The following is an 18,149-nucleotide window of genomic DNA, read 5'->3' on the forward strand; positions in this document are numbered from 1 at the left end:
TGTAACTCCAAAAGCTGTTGGCAAACAAGGCTGAAACTTGGCTGGAGCATGCACATCTTGGCTAAGTAGATTATAACTATTCAATAGTAAAAGATTTGAAAATGCTTCATTATGTCTGATTTTTTTGCAGAAAGGAGATAGCTTCTCAACATACCTGAACTATGACATGACATAAGGTCAGATGTACTCCAGTGTTAGCCCTCTGGTAAAGCAGATAAAAAACAACAAATTTCCCTTAACTTTGCTGGAATCTTGGTTTGACCACCAAGTGTGGCACTGGCCTGTACCTGGTGGCCTGCAGATCAAGGTCAGGCTAGGGATGGATTTTTCCAACTCTTTTTAGGTATTTGTCCCACTTCACTTTAGCCAAAGATTTTTGCTTTACACTACAAGTTACAGAATGAAAATATTGCATCCCAATACTGAGATATGAGATGTTATGTGGCAAGGTGTAGTTTGTGCCCACATGCCCTATTTTCGCAAGCCCCGTCACATTTTAGGTTCCGAAAACTGCTGCTGTCAAAAGCCCCAGGGTAGGGCAAGATCTAGATGTAAAATTCCCAGTAGGTGTATATAGAATCCCTGGGGGTAAGAGGTTAGGGCTTGACAGTGATAGAATTCCCAATGAAAAAATTGACTGTCACAAAATAAGTTCTTTACCACTGCAGGATATTTATCTTACTACACTGATGCTTAAACCACTATAAAACTGGAGGCACGATCATGTTAGTTTGAGAGAATAATAACCACAGTAATTTTTTGTATGTCGCAGTATTTGCATTAAAAACATGGTAATGTAAACATAGCTACTTCTGCAGGACAGAATTGAATGTTCTCATAAGCTAAATGTTATTTAGGGTTGCTGTGCACAACAAATGTGTGTAGAGGTGGGTAAAGGTCTAGCTGTATACACTACACAGTGTTGCTTTATTTGTTAAATTTCCAATAATTTATGTTTAGGCTGCCCTGCAATCTGAGAAGAGCAGCCCAAACATAAATTATTGGGAATTTAATAAATAAAGCAACACTGAGAAGAGCAGCCCAAACATAAATTATTGGGAATTTAATAAATAAAGCAACACTGTGTAGTGTATACAGCTAGACCTTTACCCACCTCTACACACATTTCCTGCTCTTCCTCACAATATAATAATGCAATTGGATGTTCACTCTTAGTCCATACTGCAAGTTTAAAATTAATCTGAGATTGTATGCTATCTGGCTGTTGGAGGTGAAATATATCACGTCATAAAACAAAATTCCACGTTTGCGCTTGTGCTATCTGACAACAGAGAAGCCAGCTCTTCCTCAAAATGGTGATGCAATTAGATGTTCACTCAATCCATATTACATGGTTGAAATTAATCTGGATGGTGGCAATGAAATAGCCATACATGTATATTCAATGTGCTATTATTGGCGTAAATTTCATTACCACCAGCCAGATAGCAAACAATTCATTAATTGGTGCATCAGCCCAATTGTAAAAATTCGCCTTTTATTGACATGACAATTTTTGTTGCTACCAGTCAAATAGCAATCAATCGTGCACAGATTATAAATTTTAAAATTTGCTGCATCAAATGAGTGAACGACCTCCTTCATCACTATGCTGTGAAAAAGACGTACAGTAGCTATTTTCTTCTCAGATGGCATGGCAGTCAAAATAATATAAAGTTTGTATTATATTGACATGACAATTTCATTGCCACAAGCCAGATAACATACAATCTCAGATTCATTTCAAACTTGAAGTACAGATTGCAATATCCACCTTCATCACTATGCTGTGAGAAAGTGCTGAGTATTCTCTTCTCAGATGGTATGGCAACCAAAACATTGGAGCAACACTGAATTTAGTTTACAGTAGCTAGCTACAACATGAACAGATTATATTATTTCATTGCCACTTGCCAGATAGCAAAAAATCCCAAATTTAAATTTGTACCATGGATTGAGTGATAATCCAATCATGCTATGAGGAAGAGCTGCATAGTTTCTCTCTGCTAAGATGTTCATGAAGCCCAAGTATGTACATATGATTCCATTGACATCCCAACCAGTCACATAAGTTCAATAAGCATCCATAGCACAATTAGAGGCAATGGTATAGTTGGATGACTCATGGCTGCATTCAGTAGTTAAACTACAATAAACTAGCTACAAAATATTCTAGGATATAAGAAACCATAGCTCAAGTGCTCTACCTCCCAGCGTGGTGATGAAAGTGGATATTCATTCAGTTGATGCTGCAATATTTTAAAGCTAATCTGAGTTTGTTGCTATCTCTGGCTGGTGGCAATGTAAGTGTCACATTGATAAAATAAGATTTTTTAGGTTTGGGATCTGGCAAGAGAATAGCCAGCCCTCCCTTATAGCATGGTGATAAAATGGCTGTTCATGAAATCTGTACATCAAATTTGAGTGATTGTTTGTTATCTAGTTCAGCTGCTGGTGGCAATGAAATTGTCATGCTGATAAAAATAGAAAATTTATGTTTGGGCTGCCACTCCATCTAAGAAGAAAATAGCCACATATTCCTCACTGCATGGTGATGAATGTGGATGTTAACGCCATCTGCACTGCAAGTTTGAAATGAATCTGAGATTGTTTGCTATCTGGCTGGAGACGACAAAATCATTGTGTCAATTAATACACACAGTTTTATGCTTGGTTTGCTGCACCCACTGAGAAGAGAATAGCTAGATTTTCCTCACAGCATGATAATCAAAGTGGATGCTCCCTCAATCTGTGTTGCATTGTTTGCTCTCTAGCTGATGGCAATGAAACTTATGCCAATATTAGCATATTAGGTATAGCTATTTCAACACTACCAGCTACCTGTAGATAGCAAACAAACTTGGATTAATTTCAAACTTGCAATATGGACTGAGTGAACATCTATGTAACTGCATCACTATGTTGTGAGGAAAAACTGACTTTTCTCTTCTCAAATAGCACAGTAACCCAAACTTGTAATTTTGTATTTTTAGCAACGTGATATATAATATTTGACTGCAATCAACCAGATAGCATACAATCTCAGATTAATTTCAAACTTGCAGTACGGACTGAGTGAACATCCAAATGCATCTCCATGCTGTGAGGAAGAGCTGGCATCTCTCTTCCCAGAGATGAAAGGGGATGGCAGGGCAGCCCAAAAATAAAGTATTGATTTTTACCAAATAAAACAACTCTATGCAGCGTATTCAGCTAGCTATAGACCTTTACCCATGTTTGTTGAGACTCATGACATGCAAAAAATTATGGTGGTTATTTCTCAAACTAAAACTATTACACCTCTGGTTTTATAGTGTTTCAAGCATCAGTGTAGTAAGATAAATACCCAACAGTGGTAAAGAAATTACATGATGAAAGTCCATTTTTTTTCAATTGGAAAAGTTGGTTCAGAAGTGAAAGTTAATGAAGAGCATTAGCAACTATTCTCATACAAGCTTTGCCTCCAGCCGGTCCCTCAATTGCCTAACTGATAAAGCAAATAAAAACATAAAACAACACACAAAAGAAAAAAAAGCTGGTCTGGTCTACATGAGACCAGAGGAGGTGGCAAGTTATAATAAACGGAACGGGAATCAGGAATGGAACGGAACAGTCACTCTGACAACTCCACTATCAAGTACTCTAGTTGTATGAAGGTAAGTTTTTGGTGAGTTCGAGGCAAGCTAGGGCTCGCTCCAACCCTAGCTCACTTTGAACTCACCAAAACCTTACTTTCATACAGACAGTGAAAGACATCATTATGCTTAACAGGCAAACCTCAGGTTAGCATTAGTGTTAGGGTCGGGTTCAGCTTTGGTTCTTATTCACATGGTTTAGTCATTCCTTTCCGTTCCATTCCTGATTCCAGTTCCGGTTATTATAATTTGCCCAGTGGAGGTTGGTAGTGTGCACGTGAGCCCAATGTTTTTGTATTGAAAATTGTACTGGACCTTCTTGGGTGCTGAAATACCTCGATTGATGAAATACAAGTACATGGCATGGGAACAATGATCCCCACTAAACCCACTGGATTATTAGTCTGGCAGCGCCCGCCCCTTCGCATAGAGTAAGGGTCTGGTATGCTTAGTATAGTGGAGTTGTACCGGATTACCAAAAACTGGTGCAACCAATCAGAACGCTTCACACTTAATCAGCGCATTTTTGTTTATGTTACGTCAAAGAATGAATCAAATGCAGGCCTGTCAAGTCACACGAATTGCACGTGTAACATATGCATTCAGCCTTTTTCTCAAGCTCACACGCACACAGTCATCAATCTCACACAATTCGATAGTCTCCTCAGCAGTAGGCGCTCCTTGGTGCTAGCAACAAAACCTTCGAGGTGTGCATTATTTGGAGTAATAGGTACTGGTGTCACGTAATCGTAGATTCAAATGTGGATGTTACCGCCATATAGCACAACGTAATGGGCAGGAACAGAACCAGACAGGAGACTTCATAGTTTTGGGTGACCTCAAAATGTCATTATTTTATACCTGCAGTTTTCTGATAGATGTCTGAAGTCGAGATTAGCTGCACATGATCTGGTGGCATGGGATGGTGAAACGATTGTTGACAGAAATGAATCTACATTGAAAAGTTCAGAGATGTCTATGGATATATAATTGTACAAGGATTGTATGAAGTTCTCAGTGAATGGGATTAGGCTAGTGTGCGTGAGCCTGAGACCACCCAGAAAATACAGTTTATCTAGCTAGTTCACTGGTTCAGATACTACACCCAGAATGTATTATTTTGCAGTATAACCACACCTAGCTGTAGCTAGTTATAGAATAGCTAGCCACAGTACACTGTTAATGTATTGGTTAACAATTTTGCTATAGACCTTGTGTGCGCCAAGGCGTGCCACTTTATTGCATCATCAAAATAATGCATCCACCATTTTTTGAGGGCAAAAAACATACGCATTCTATGCCTATGATTTTTAAAAAATGCTAATACAAAAGAATCGTACTAAATGATAGAATAGCGCTGGTATAAAGTAAGTTACTGGGTAAAAGTATATAACATATTCGCTACATGGCGAGTTATTCCGCCTAGGGAAGGTTTTTACAATAGAACCCTCAATACTTTTGCCCTCACTTTTCTTGTAAAGTATCGTGAAACTTGAAGCCGTAGCAACTTTTTCCAGTTTTTGTCAGACCACGCCTTGGCACGCACAAGGTCTATAACTAACACAGAGAAACCATGCTAATATAATGACATGAAATCCTAGGCTGCTGCTTATAAATTTGATAGTTGATTGCATGATGCGGCTCCATCATGGTCATAGCTTGGAAGAATCTCACTCATTCTGGATTGTTCAACTTGACAGCCCAGCAAATGCCCTAACAGTACTGAAAGAAACAAAAGGTACTTGACAAAAGGAGTTGACTAATAAAGAACAAAGAGAAGAAAGTGTTATTTCAGGAAGGGCTTTTCGCCTTGTTTGATATGCGAAAAACCTAGGTTATGCTCTGATTTCCTAGGTAGGGAGACATACGTATTCTATAAAAGTAGACCAATCCACTTTCGCCTGTGTAAAGGCAAAGAAAGTTCAATATCTCTGCCACAGTTTTGGGTGAGGCACTTCCATTAAGACCATTTCGTTACGTCATTACATTCAAATTAAATTCCTCTAGAACAACTCAGTGATACTAAGCGTACTGAGGATTTCCAAATCTTTGCAACACGTCTGAAACGCAAAGCAGAAAAACGTGATCCATACGTCGCTTACTGCCTTTTACCCATTCGACGATTTAGGCCCTTTAGACCGAACCAACAGTTATGATTCAACTACTCGCTTGTTGATATGGATTTTATACTCGTGTGCCAGTGTTTCACTGGTCTCATGCATATGGTGTGCTGTATAGGAATTTAAAATTTCACATGAGAGGCGTGCACGTGAACACATTGCGCTTTGGCGTTGCAAAGATTTGGAAATCCTCAGTACCAGACCCTTACTCTATGCGAATGGGGTGGGTGTCACCAGACTACTGGATTATCGGCTTGGGCTACGTATAAATCACGCGAGGCCTCGTACGGATGCTGTAAACGTCTTTGTTGACGAGCTAGAAAAATAGAGAGGAATTCTACTCGATAAACAGTATAAATAAATTCCCAAGAAGACATCCTATGTAGCGTACTTCACTGATACGCTAGTGGCGTGCGCCTTATAGTTGGGGATCACATGACACTAGATAGATGAAGAAAGCCTCCAGCAACAACTGGCTATCATGAAAAGGTTAGAAATAAGATAATCTCACAGCCAACATTCAATGTTGCTGCCCTCCTTCATGCTAAAACCTACCTTACAATCTCAAAAATGCAATAGAGCAGTTTCAAAACCATGGTAACCAAAAATTATGCAATGGACCACACCCAAATCGCCATGTTTTTGTACCAGACGGTTTGATGTTGCAAGTTGAATTCCTCACTAAATTCATCCCAAGACTTATTACTACGTAAGTAAAATTGATGCCAGTGATAGAATAAAATATGTAGGCGAGTTATTAGGCATAAAAGATCCGTATTGCTTCCCAAAAGGGCAGTTTCGTAGGAAAGAGAAATGCGTAAAGATGGATTAGGCCAAATTACGCCCTATTCACTGCCCAAAGGTGGTTAAAACTAGGGGAAACTTACAGTATAGGTCTTTATCCAGCACCACAGTAGCGTACAGCCACATCCAGCTATCCCAGGATTAGCCAGAGCTCCTGAAAGGCATGAGACCGGTGATGGCGTACTACTAAAACGCCAGCAAAAGAAGACTCTTAGTGGTGAATTTTGCAAGAGTTAAGTTCTTTTGTTAAAACCAACCATCAGTTAAAGTTTAGCAGTCTTATTTCGCTGTCAGCTTTTTCACACGAAGTGGCAATCCCAGCAGATGAGCGATTCTGGCTAACTCAAGGAAGGCAGGATGTGGCTGTACGCTGCTGTGATGCAGGATAAAGACCTATACTACAAGTTTCCCCTAGTTTTAACCACCTTTGGGCAGTGAATAGGTCGCAATTTGGCCTAATCCATCTTTACGCATTTCTCTTTCCTACGAAACTGCCCTGTTGGAAGGCAATACGGATCTTTTAATGCCTAATAACTCACCTACATAGTTTATTCTATCACTGGCATCCATTTTACTTACGTATAATAAGTCTTGGCATGAATTTAGCGAGGAACTCAACTTGCAACACCAAACAGTCTGGTACAAAAACATGGCGATTGGGGTGTGGTCCATTGCATAATTTTTGGTTACCATGGTTTTGAAACTGCTCTATTAACACGAAAAAAACTTTCGTAGCATTATTACGCTCCCAGACGTGAAACCAAGACTACCTCCCTGATCGCTTAAATTCATTTACCAAACCATAGATTGTAGACACACACGACTGAACACTGGCTGCATTTACTCCTGTCCCTCGCTTTCTTTATACGTCCAAGTAACGCCCCTTTCTTATACTACACTGAGCACCATAACTCACCACTCAAACAGATGTATCCTAGAGAACACACTTATTATCTTTTGTACAATTTGACAACACTCTAGCGGTATGGTAGCGACGAGGTATGTATCACTACTCTATAATATAATACAGCGTCCAACAAAACAAACACCAACAATCACGTGATAATGAAAAAGGTCAGTGCGAAACAACCCTGGCATAAATGGGCGGGTCCCTATAAAGAAAAAACCTTTTGAGAGATCGTAAATGTTGTTGCTAGCTATCGCCGTGCAAAGTGAGTTTGTCTGATAATAGCTGCATGCATTGTCTGCCATACTAGAAGCAAAACTTTAGCATTTAATATGCACCTAACAATGTCATGCACCATACCCACTCCTCCCCCCATCCTCGAGGTAAGTTGGGGGAATACAGAGGGATTTGACAGTCTAGTATCAACCCCAATATTGGCCAGCTAAGCAGCTCCACTATGTCCCCACCTCGGAATCTGATTTATAGCTACCTTTTAAAATATATTTTTTTAGTACAACGTCATCAAAAGCCCCAGGGGTGGGGCAGTAATTGTGTAGATGCCAAATTCCCAGCAGGCGTATAGGGACCCCAGGGGTGAGGGGTAGGGCTTGACTAGGCCGATGACACCCTTCCCTTCGCATAAAGAGGAAGGTCTGGTCACTCTAGAATTCAAAATTAATATTTTGTAGAAAACGGGAAACATCAACCAGATTTTGTTTTTGGTAATTGCTGAATTATTGTGATGTTAGTTTTAGAGTTGTACCAAAGATACTGTAGAATTGTGTAATGTGCAGAAGGGTTTGTCATGAAGTTTTGTGAAAGATAATAGGGTCAGTGGCAATGAAAAAATTGACCCCCTTTGGATTAACTTGTTACTTAGGGGATGGAGCCTACCAACGATCTAGTTTTAAATGGTGGGTGCGGTAGAGACCAAATTCCTTCCATTTGTGATATATATCCATGTCATAACTTTTGATGGATTTTGGTTCATATTCATAAAAAAATGGGCAGGAACTTCTAGAATGTTGTCCAGTACTTTTTTGGGTTATAGGGTGACATGTTCTACAAATACACTTACTTAAAAGGTGATTTGCTGTACTTCAATTTCAACTAAAACAGCACTTGATGGGTTTGCAATGAAAAATTAACTCTCGTAATGAAGTCCAAGGTTGTTTTAATAACTCCCAGACACCTTTTTGTACCTTATTAAGTGGAGCTTTAGAGTGTTCACATGACATATGCAAATGTAAGCTGATGCTCTCGCTCACGCTATGATTTGGAAACTCACAGCCTCCATATCCCCTAGACTATGCATCCGTTTTTGATAGTATGATTACCGCCACGTAATGTACCATTCATGGAAACAATGAAGCATGTTACACAGTACCTGCTGCCCATTTTTGTTTAAAAACCTGAAAAATCATGAAAATTTAAAATGCAAGCTACAGAAACAGCAAGGGGAATCACCATATTATTACCCTACAGTTTTGATGTAGACTTGGGTAGGATTGATCACCCAGAGTTGGAGGAGAAAGTATAGAGGTTGATTTTTTTTATTGCCAACCCGAGATTAAGGCTGTTTGCAATCGACAATAGAGTGTTCTATACAACAGCAAAAGATGGAGGAAGTAAAGAGCCTCACAACTGGAGCTGATGTAGCTACTCAGGATGTTGCCTAAAGAATATGGAAAGTACCTTTGGTTGTGTTAGCTAACACTTAGCAGCCGTTAATTAACCAGATTCAAGAATAAGTACTTAGTACGGGTGTCATTCTTGCTGCCATTATATTGGGATGACATTGCTTAATTACATTCCTTTGTTACAGACCCTTAGTCTCACTACTAACCAAATTTTGAGTCAATAGCCATTTCCATTCCGAAGTTATGAGTCACGAAAGTTGGTAGCTAAATTGGATGTGTGTTTAAGGCCTCTTTTTGCAAATCCAGTCACATTTATAATTGCCACAGTCGGTCCCCCTGTGCTACAAATAGTCCCCCTTCCACCCATTCGTACACTAAAACTCAAAAGGCTGCATATGTGCTGTTTCTAAGTGACTGGATCTGTGAAAACCCAACAGAATGATGTAAGCCTAAATTTACTTTGGTTACAGGTGAAATGTGACTGGATCTGTAAGAATCTGACATTAACAGGCAAATGTCACATTAATATTAGGGTCGGGTTTAGCTTTGATTCAATCTTCACCGGGTATTCTTTTTATATAGGTTTCTTCTTGAATGACGTATATAAGGTAGGAACTAAGGGAGGTGAGTAGCTGGGAGCCACATAGCACAGTGGCTGTGATCCTTGGCTAACGCACTGGAGGTCCTGGGTTTGATTCTTGGACCAGACATGGATTTGGTTTTCTTTTGTGTTTTTCATTTGGGACCCTTTTTTGTCTAGTTTTTTTTCAAAGTCATGTGACTGCTGGACGGATATCTACTGCCTTTTAATAATGAACCTCCATCACACAATTGTTACACATCTTCGGCTTTGAGTCATATCTGCATGATCTTTATTTCGATTACTTTCAAACCACCAAAAGGCACTCCTACAATGGTTGATCTATTTACAAAGCTAATTTTCAACTTATTCCATAAAGCAGTTTACTCTGATCTGTATAGGCTTGACAACAAATCGATTTTGTTTTATGTGAATAATTGGTCATAAATCCTGAACCATTCATTAGATTTGCACCAAATTTGATGGTAGGATTTGCGTTTAGATTCCCTTTATGTGTGCCAAATTTTAAGGTGATCGGATGACGTGTTTGTGTTTTATAGCAATTTTTGCAAAGTGTGCAAAGTAGAAGGAAAAAAACAATCAAAACTTTGGCTGCTCATATCTAGAAATGGCTGGGATGATTTTCTTCAAATTGGGAATGTGGAGTCCACTAACTAGCAGGCAACTCTGCAGCAAGAAAGAACCATCATTATTGATGAAAGTATGTACAAGTAAAAAGATTAAATGCATGTGGGTCTTTGGTCAACAACAGAACCAAGTATGGAACCATTGTGGGCATGGCAAGGAAAGAAGAAAAAACAAAAACAACAACAATCAAACAGACAGACAATCAAACAAACAAACAAAAATGAACAAGACCAATATTAACACAAAAATAATAAGCTACAATGTAAGTATTATCTAATCAGTGGTCCACTCTTTACAATCCCTTGCCAGAAAGATCCTCATGAAGATGAAATACTGGCAGAAGCACCATCATCCAAACACTTCTTGATAAAACCTTTCGATGTATTCAATTCAGGTGAACAAAATTTTATAAGTTAAGTGGATTCTCGATAGAAGATAGCTGAAAGTGGCCCAGCACTGTTATCTCAATTGTGTAATAGTAATTAGCAATGTTAAGATGATCAAGTTCGACCAGCAACTGAAGGTATTCAACTTTATTTTGCTTTCTGTTTCAAGCAGCCTGAATATGAGCATAAACGTCCAGAAGACAAGTTAACTCCAACAAAGTGATAGCAGGACTCTGGGAATTGTGTATCACAATATCTGGTCAGTAAGAGATGATTAGGAGATTAAGTTGGAATTGTTGTTTGCAGGGCATTATCAGCATAGAAATTTGGTAAATCAGCATACACTTTAATACATGGAGCATTTGCAAAGACCTCAAAAAAAGAGCAGAAGTCAAAACAGAAAGAACTTGATTATGCCTGTTAGTATATCATTGTTGGCTTAGTGCAGTTGGATAGCCACTAAAGACATGGGCTGTGGTAGGCCACTTTGAGTCACGAAGTGAGCACTTTGCATCACATTGAATTTCCCACCACTGTAAATTAACAGCTGTAGGCAGAGTGTCAGATGCTGCATGCAAGAGGAATAACAATTGACCAGGATGGAACCTTCCCCAACAGACAATTCCAAGATTTTCAAGAAACTTCTAACTCTGCTGAACCCTCAAGAAATGCTTGGGCGGCAAACCCCTGGATAGTACAATACAAGCACTCTGGGTAAATTCAGCTGTTTCTTTAGAAAGCAAGTGGCAATAGATCCAGCCTTGAGATGGACCTGCTGGAGACAGCATCAGCACACAGATGGAACCAGAGCAATGAAATTATGTAGCTTCTGTAAATCCATAGTTTATACTCAACTTGATTAGGGAGTGAATCAGTTGCAGTAAGCAAGCCCTTCAGATGACATACCATATGCTTGCTTGCAGCCTTCTTTGTAGCACTTAAGGAGACATCAATTAGCTATTCCAAAAATTTAGTATGTCCTTCTGTAATGGGTCTGGTTGCACCTTTAGATAGAAGTAGACCTTGTGGAACAATCAAAAAGGAAAGAAACACACTTAGGAGGCTTAAAAGTTAAGTCTAAATCTGCTGCTTTCAGATCTATTAATTGTAAAACAAACTAATGAACATCAAAGTCACAAGAGATCAAAGTCACATCATCAGCATAACCTTTAAGGGAGTGTTCCATTGACTCATCAAATTTTAAAGATGGCTTCCAGTTGGTTTTGGTGAAGGCAGGTTTACCATCTAGAGACACAAATTTTCTTGCTCTTTTAGAACATGGTTTCCACTCCATTTCATGTAGAGCCATAACTTCAGAAACCACACGATCATAACTGTCATCATAAACAATCTTGCAAGGTTTATCTAGAAATTATTGGTCAATTCTTGCTTTGCGCCATCCAGATGGCTCTTCTCCAGATTCTGCCCATTTCACGTACACAAAGGAATTGATAGGAGGAAGGGCTTCTGAATTTTCAATGGGCATCTTCATATGATAACCATGTGGATGGTTCAGGAATTCTGCAAGCTTAAATAGGGGATTGAAAGGAAATAAAAATATTTCCATCGCTAATCAGGAGATCTTGCAATCGTCTAGATTCTGATATGTTGATTAAATTATTTACAGCTTTGGTACACCGTATGCTTGAATATTATAATGCGGTACAGGGACCTTCTTTTGTTCTCAATCAAAGAAAATAAAAAAGTCCTACATAGGGATACATGTTTGCTACCATTAATAGAGACAAGCCCTCTGAAGAGAGACTTTCAACACTCCCGTTACAGTCTCTAATTCATAGGCATTACAGACGTCACAGGATACTATTATGCAAGATTCTTATTAATTATTTTAAGCCACATTTTTCTACTTTATATACCTATTCCAATGCCATCATCACCAGAAGACACCAGTTCAAACTGTTTTAGTATCATTCATTATTAAACAGTAGAGCAAAATATTTTTAATAGGCTAATAATTAATGATTGGAACACTTTGCCTGCAATTGTAGTTAATGCCGATAGTTTTATATCCTTATTAGATATTTACTTACTTGATTCTAGATCTACTTTTGTATTATTATTATTGGTAATGTTGTACTGCTATTTGCTAATCTGCTATACAAGCTGTGTCCTTACTAGTACAGTACTTTAATCATGATCATAATTCTAAGACCACTTGATTTAACTATCAGAAGTCTGTATTATGTGACCGGATTTGCGAAAAGGTACCTTTTCCACACATTTTACATACCAGCAAACAAAATGTCATAACAGTTGACTTCTTAAGTTGCTCTTTGCATGAAAATGCAACCAGATACCGTAGCTACAGTCATGGAAAATTTCAGATGATTATACACTACGATCGAAAAGTTATGAAGCTGTAAAGTTCAAAAAATGGGTCAAATTTTGTGTGTGAAAAAGGTACCTTTTCGCTTTCTGGTCACATATTATTTTTAGATGATAGGAATGGAATTATTTGTCGATAAAGTGATTTGTCACCATTTGTCAAACTTAATCAATCGCAAAACTCAATGCAATAAAATAATAAGCCATTAGGGGCTGAAAATTGCATGGTCATACTATAATGCCATAAAATGTTATGAATCATGACAAATAATTAAATTTTATGTATACACTTACATATCCTTGCACCCTATGTTTGTAGGCCCAGCTGCATGTGTGGTTTCTCGAATTTCTGATCATTGGAAGAAAGTATACAAGCAAACAAGGCTTCAGAAGGAAATAGCACTTGGCCCCCTAAGCAACCTTAGGATTTTACTCCTGTAGTATTGATGCATTATGAACAGCGACGTACCAGCGACGACAATATAACAGCTATTTTATGGTTTCTGTGTTATCAATGAGTTGCAAAATCATGTGACTTGTAAACTTGTTAGGCGTGTTAATCAGTATAAATATTTTGCCATAAACTTTGCTCTACTCATTTGTACAGACTATACTGAAGTAGGATACTCCCCCCCGCACATAATCTACACTTTTAAATGTTTCCCGAGAACTACAGTAGCTCAAAAGACCAAACCAAATAAACATAAACGTAGCTACGTCACACAGCATAGCTACCTTAACCCTTTGTAAACAGGATGGAAGTGTACATGTAGTATCAAATTACTTACTATAGAATAAGGAATTCAAGTTGTTGTTTACACAAAAGTAACCACAACTCTGAAGTGCAAAATTGATCTATTGGAACCAAATGTGATATTTCACAACTACACCGGCTACTACTGTTTCTAATAATACAATAAACAATTATTGATATTCTGAAAGTATGTGATAACAAAATCTAACTATGCATTACTGTGCAAGAGAAAGGTTATCCTTATTCCCATACACGTAAGGGCATGTTCCAGACTATTAATCCAGGAACCACTGAAACGTTTGGCTGAAGTTACAGAATGCTCACAATGTCATGTTATGGCTGTTTATATGACAGTTGTGGTGGTGAGAGGGGTTTACTCAAACCAACAGTTTGTATTCATAGTGTTAATAGACATCACTTAACATGAACTGAAGCCTTCAGTGTGACAACAGAAGCCATTTCTAAATTTAAACAAGAGATAAAGAAATAAAAGTCTATTTGAGAGTTATTGATGTTACATTGAGGTGATTGTACATATGTGAATGATCTTTCTTCAGCTCTGTATGTAGTGAACAAGGAAAAAAACTTACTCAGCAATGAATTCCCCAATTCATGGCAAACCTGATGATGCTACGTAGTTGTACCTCTCTATATCACAACATTCATATGATACTACCATTATTTTATACACCTGCAATTTGTTTTCCCTATATAAATTTTCTGTTACTCCTTCTTTGTTTTGCTGTAAATCCACTTATGAGGCTAAAACTTCACCAGAGCATACATTTGGCTACTGTATGTACATAATACATGTAGCTACAGTAGATAATAAGCATTCAACAATCAAAACCAATGCACCATTATCTCACACGATTATAACCCAGCACTAAGCTAGACACTGCACTGCAGTTATTAAGCTAGTAGTCCACCAGTAGGTGGCCACTCAGGCACTGCTTAAGCAGAATGGGGCCAATCTATCAGAAGAAGATTTTCTAGCAGTGAAGATTTTCTTTGTACCAACCTCTTTAATGTTGTTAGCATAATAATCCTGTATAGAACACACACACACACACACACACACACACACACACACACACATACTGTTCGCAGAGCTTGCACAATTGTACAGAGTATAGTTGATTAAAGTCTTTAATAAATCACTTGACAAATCATAATTACAAGGTATAACTCAATAACTTAGAGCAACTTGAATAACAAGAACTACTTATATACTCTAGCTTACAATACATGGTGTCCCTAGTGTATTCTAGAACATAAAGTTCAGATCAGTTCAAAGTTCAGGTCAGGTCAACCACTTGATTAATTACTTCCTTTAACACCCACACCCACACCCACACACACTGTTAGCAGAGCTTGCGCAATTGTACAGAGTATAGTTGATTAAAGTCTTTAATAAATCACTTGACAAATTGCAATTGCAAGGTATAACTCAATAACTTAGAACAACTTGAACTACAAGAACTACTTATATACTCTAGCTTACAATACTAGAATATTTTACAAGTTAACCGTAAGTTCCACACTAGCTAATACATGGTGTCCCTAGTGCATTCTGTTCAGATCAGTTCAAAGTTCAGGTCAGGTCAACCACTTGATTATTTACTTCCTTTAACACCCACACCCACACCCACACCCACACCCACACACACACAACAGCAAAAGCTTGCACATAAACATGAGCAAACACAAACTATAAAAACAGCTTACCAAAATGGGATAGACAGGATGTCATGTGACATTCCTGTGGTATTATAATGGATAACAGTGTGGCCTGTATACCCAAACAGGTAAAGGCATGGCCTTTAACCCAAAGTACAACTCATGTGTACAATAACTGCACCATTTTTAGCTGCTTACTTGACCATGCAAGTCGTGCACCTCCTGCAAGAAAAAAACATGTTTCTATAAGTACAGTGTGACTACTCGTAATGTCTCCATGGATGGGTAGTTGAATACCCATCATGTTCTTACGGGTGGGAAATTTGATATTTAAGATGTTGAATCCCCAAGTTTCCCCTACCCTTGCCTGGTAGGAGGGAGAGTATAAGGCTCATGACTTTAGATGGAACTTTTTACCATCATGAGTATGAGCTATACATTTGTGTAGCATGAAGTACGCCATGTTAGGCCCATCTAAAGATGCAATAACTACTGTGATTGTGGGATAAAGATTCTGGTCTCACATTAGTTAATATTTATAAATTATCCGCTAGCTATACATATAACTAATACATTTTGTATGTTTTGTGGGTAACTTCTGACATGTGATACATACCCCAGACCAGACTAGATTTGGAACAGTGAATAGCAATTACAATGACCTACGTACGTATAGCAAAAGGAAATCAGAAGGAATTTTAAGTATGTCATTTTAAGGTTAATGGTTTACTTTTCAATTCTATGGCAAATTGAATGGCAGATCTTTAGAAAGTAACACCCATTAACCTTCACTACACATACATAACAATGAAACAAAAGCACTAATATTGTGAATTAATAGTTCTGCATGTTAGCTACAGTACGTATTTTCATGATAATACTGTGAAATTACTTGTCTTTTTGGTTATGAGTTCAGTCAGTAGTCTGCAACAGAATCAGTGCTCAGTTCACCTTCACAAATGACTGGCGAACCAGCACCTACTATACATCAAAAGGAAAATGGATGATGTCAGAGTTTGGTGTCACTAGGTTTTGCTTTCACTGCTATGTTCAAAGCGTTCCACAATACTGCAAACGAAGAGCAGTAACAGAAACGCCTCTGCAAACAATGCAGTCTGCATGAAAAGTACGGACCAGATCAATCGACACCTTCGGTCCTCGCCTTTGGTAGTCCGGCAGCTTCAATCGACACCTTCAGTCCGGTAGTCTTCCAGTCCGGCAGCTTAGGTAGTCCGTCCTCGCCTTCGGTAGTCCGATATCTTGTACTTCATCAGGGCTGTTCTTTTAATAGCCCTGCCCATACCTAGCTTATGTCTTGGGTTAGTGCTCAAGCCACATCTGAACCCCGTAGTTTTATATAATGTGCTTATCTCCCATTTGCATGAATGGCTAGATAATAACAACATTCAATTATGAGCTATACTCCAAGCAGCATTACCTGTAAAACTATAATAATCATGAATAAATAAATTACCCATAACATATTACCTAGCCATAGCTTCTAGATTCCCTTCAGGCTCGCCCCACAATGTTGCTAGCATCTGCCTAGTAAATAACAATGAAACAAGGGAGGTCATGTAATCTGTGACTATACTAGTGTGCATTTAATTCCCACTTCAATCCAAAACCTGTAAAATAGTATAGCCATGACTGAAGTAGGAATTAAATATCCAAGTATAGTCGCACGTATCCCTTGTGTCATTGATTTTCATTTGTGTTTTAATGCATGAAAACTTGACAGATTATGCCACCTTAATATTATGTTGTTTACAATGGGTAAAACATACAAGTATTACAAAAATTCCATATTTTGTGTGCAAAGATACTGGTGGTCAAAAACTGGATATCATCTTATTTTGTTTATTAATGAGAAGTTTGTTTTCTTGCAGTGGACTAACGGCAACATAAACTATGGGCATTTGTTTATAGATTCAGTAGCGTGATAGTTGTGACCGGATATTCAAGAACCCCACATGTTAGTGCATTATTCAAAATCCATTTTATTACATTTTCTTGTCTAGGTAGCAAAGGGGATGATCAACTGAAGCCTCAGCTCTAGAAGCCAGGAACTTTCAAGTAACAGTGCTACAAAGTGGCAATAACAGAAAAATAGATTTGTACAGTAACAATACGAAAAATAAATTACAGACACTTAACTAACCAATCATGACTTATGAATGCAGTCATCTACAAAGATTCATCTTACACCATAGGGTTCTCCATCAGTAGGCAAATTCATCTCTGGGAAATTTTTGTCTTTCAAGCCTTTCTAACAACCAGGACAAAAGCAAAAATATGATATGTAGTGAACCATTCATCCAATGCAAACAAGCTAACGCTCATACTTCCACACACTTGGGAGTAGTGACACATAACAAAGACTTTGGAACTCCTCTTGCTTTTGGGATCATGGTGCTACCAAGGTTTATGCCTTTATCACCCACCTTCACTGTGAAAGAAGTGCTTAAAATATATATATATTTTTTTTTTACAATTATGTAAATACTCCACCCGTTGTGTTTATTGCATTCTAGTGTAAAATTAGGCTTGCACGAACATATGGGATTTTTTCAGATGCGTTGTATTGCAGAGATCCATTATCGTGATAATGATAATAGCTTGTGATTATGCAGAAGTCTATAATGCTTT

The 18,149-nt window shown here is 38.2% G+C and overlaps 1 protein-coding gene and 1 long non-coding RNA gene across 3 annotated transcripts in view; one reads left to right on the forward strand and one right to left on the reverse strand.

Moving 5' to 3' along the window:
- The window catches only part of LOC136247314 (uncharacterized), a 68,900-nt gene extending 53,200 nt beyond the window's left edge, over window positions 1–15,700 (reverse strand). The window contains exon 1 of one of the 2 annotated variants that reach the window (XM_066038936.1): window positions 14,922–15,700. The gene's annotated coding sequence lies outside the window, so the exon portion shown is untranslated. Of the gene's footprint in view, window positions 1–7,475; window positions 7,696–14,921 lie in introns of those variants that run through there. The other variant, XM_066038935.1, reaches the window with a different exon arrangement.
- On the forward strand, window positions 7,634–18,007 carry LOC136247315 (uncharacterized). Its single transcript, XR_010697357.1, has 3 exons — window positions 7,634–7,731; window positions 17,390–17,475; window positions 17,522–18,007. It is a non-coding gene; the product is annotated as an uncharacterized lncRNA (long non-coding RNA).
- Window positions 18,008–18,149: the final 142 nt, after the last annotated feature.

This window comes from Dysidea avara, chromosome 2 (assembly GCF_963678975.1).
Source record: "Dysidea avara chromosome 2, odDysAvar1.4, whole genome shotgun sequence".
In the NCBI taxonomy this organism is placed as follows: domain Eukaryota; kingdom Metazoa; phylum Porifera; class Demospongiae; order Dictyoceratida; family Dysideidae; genus Dysidea; species Dysidea avara.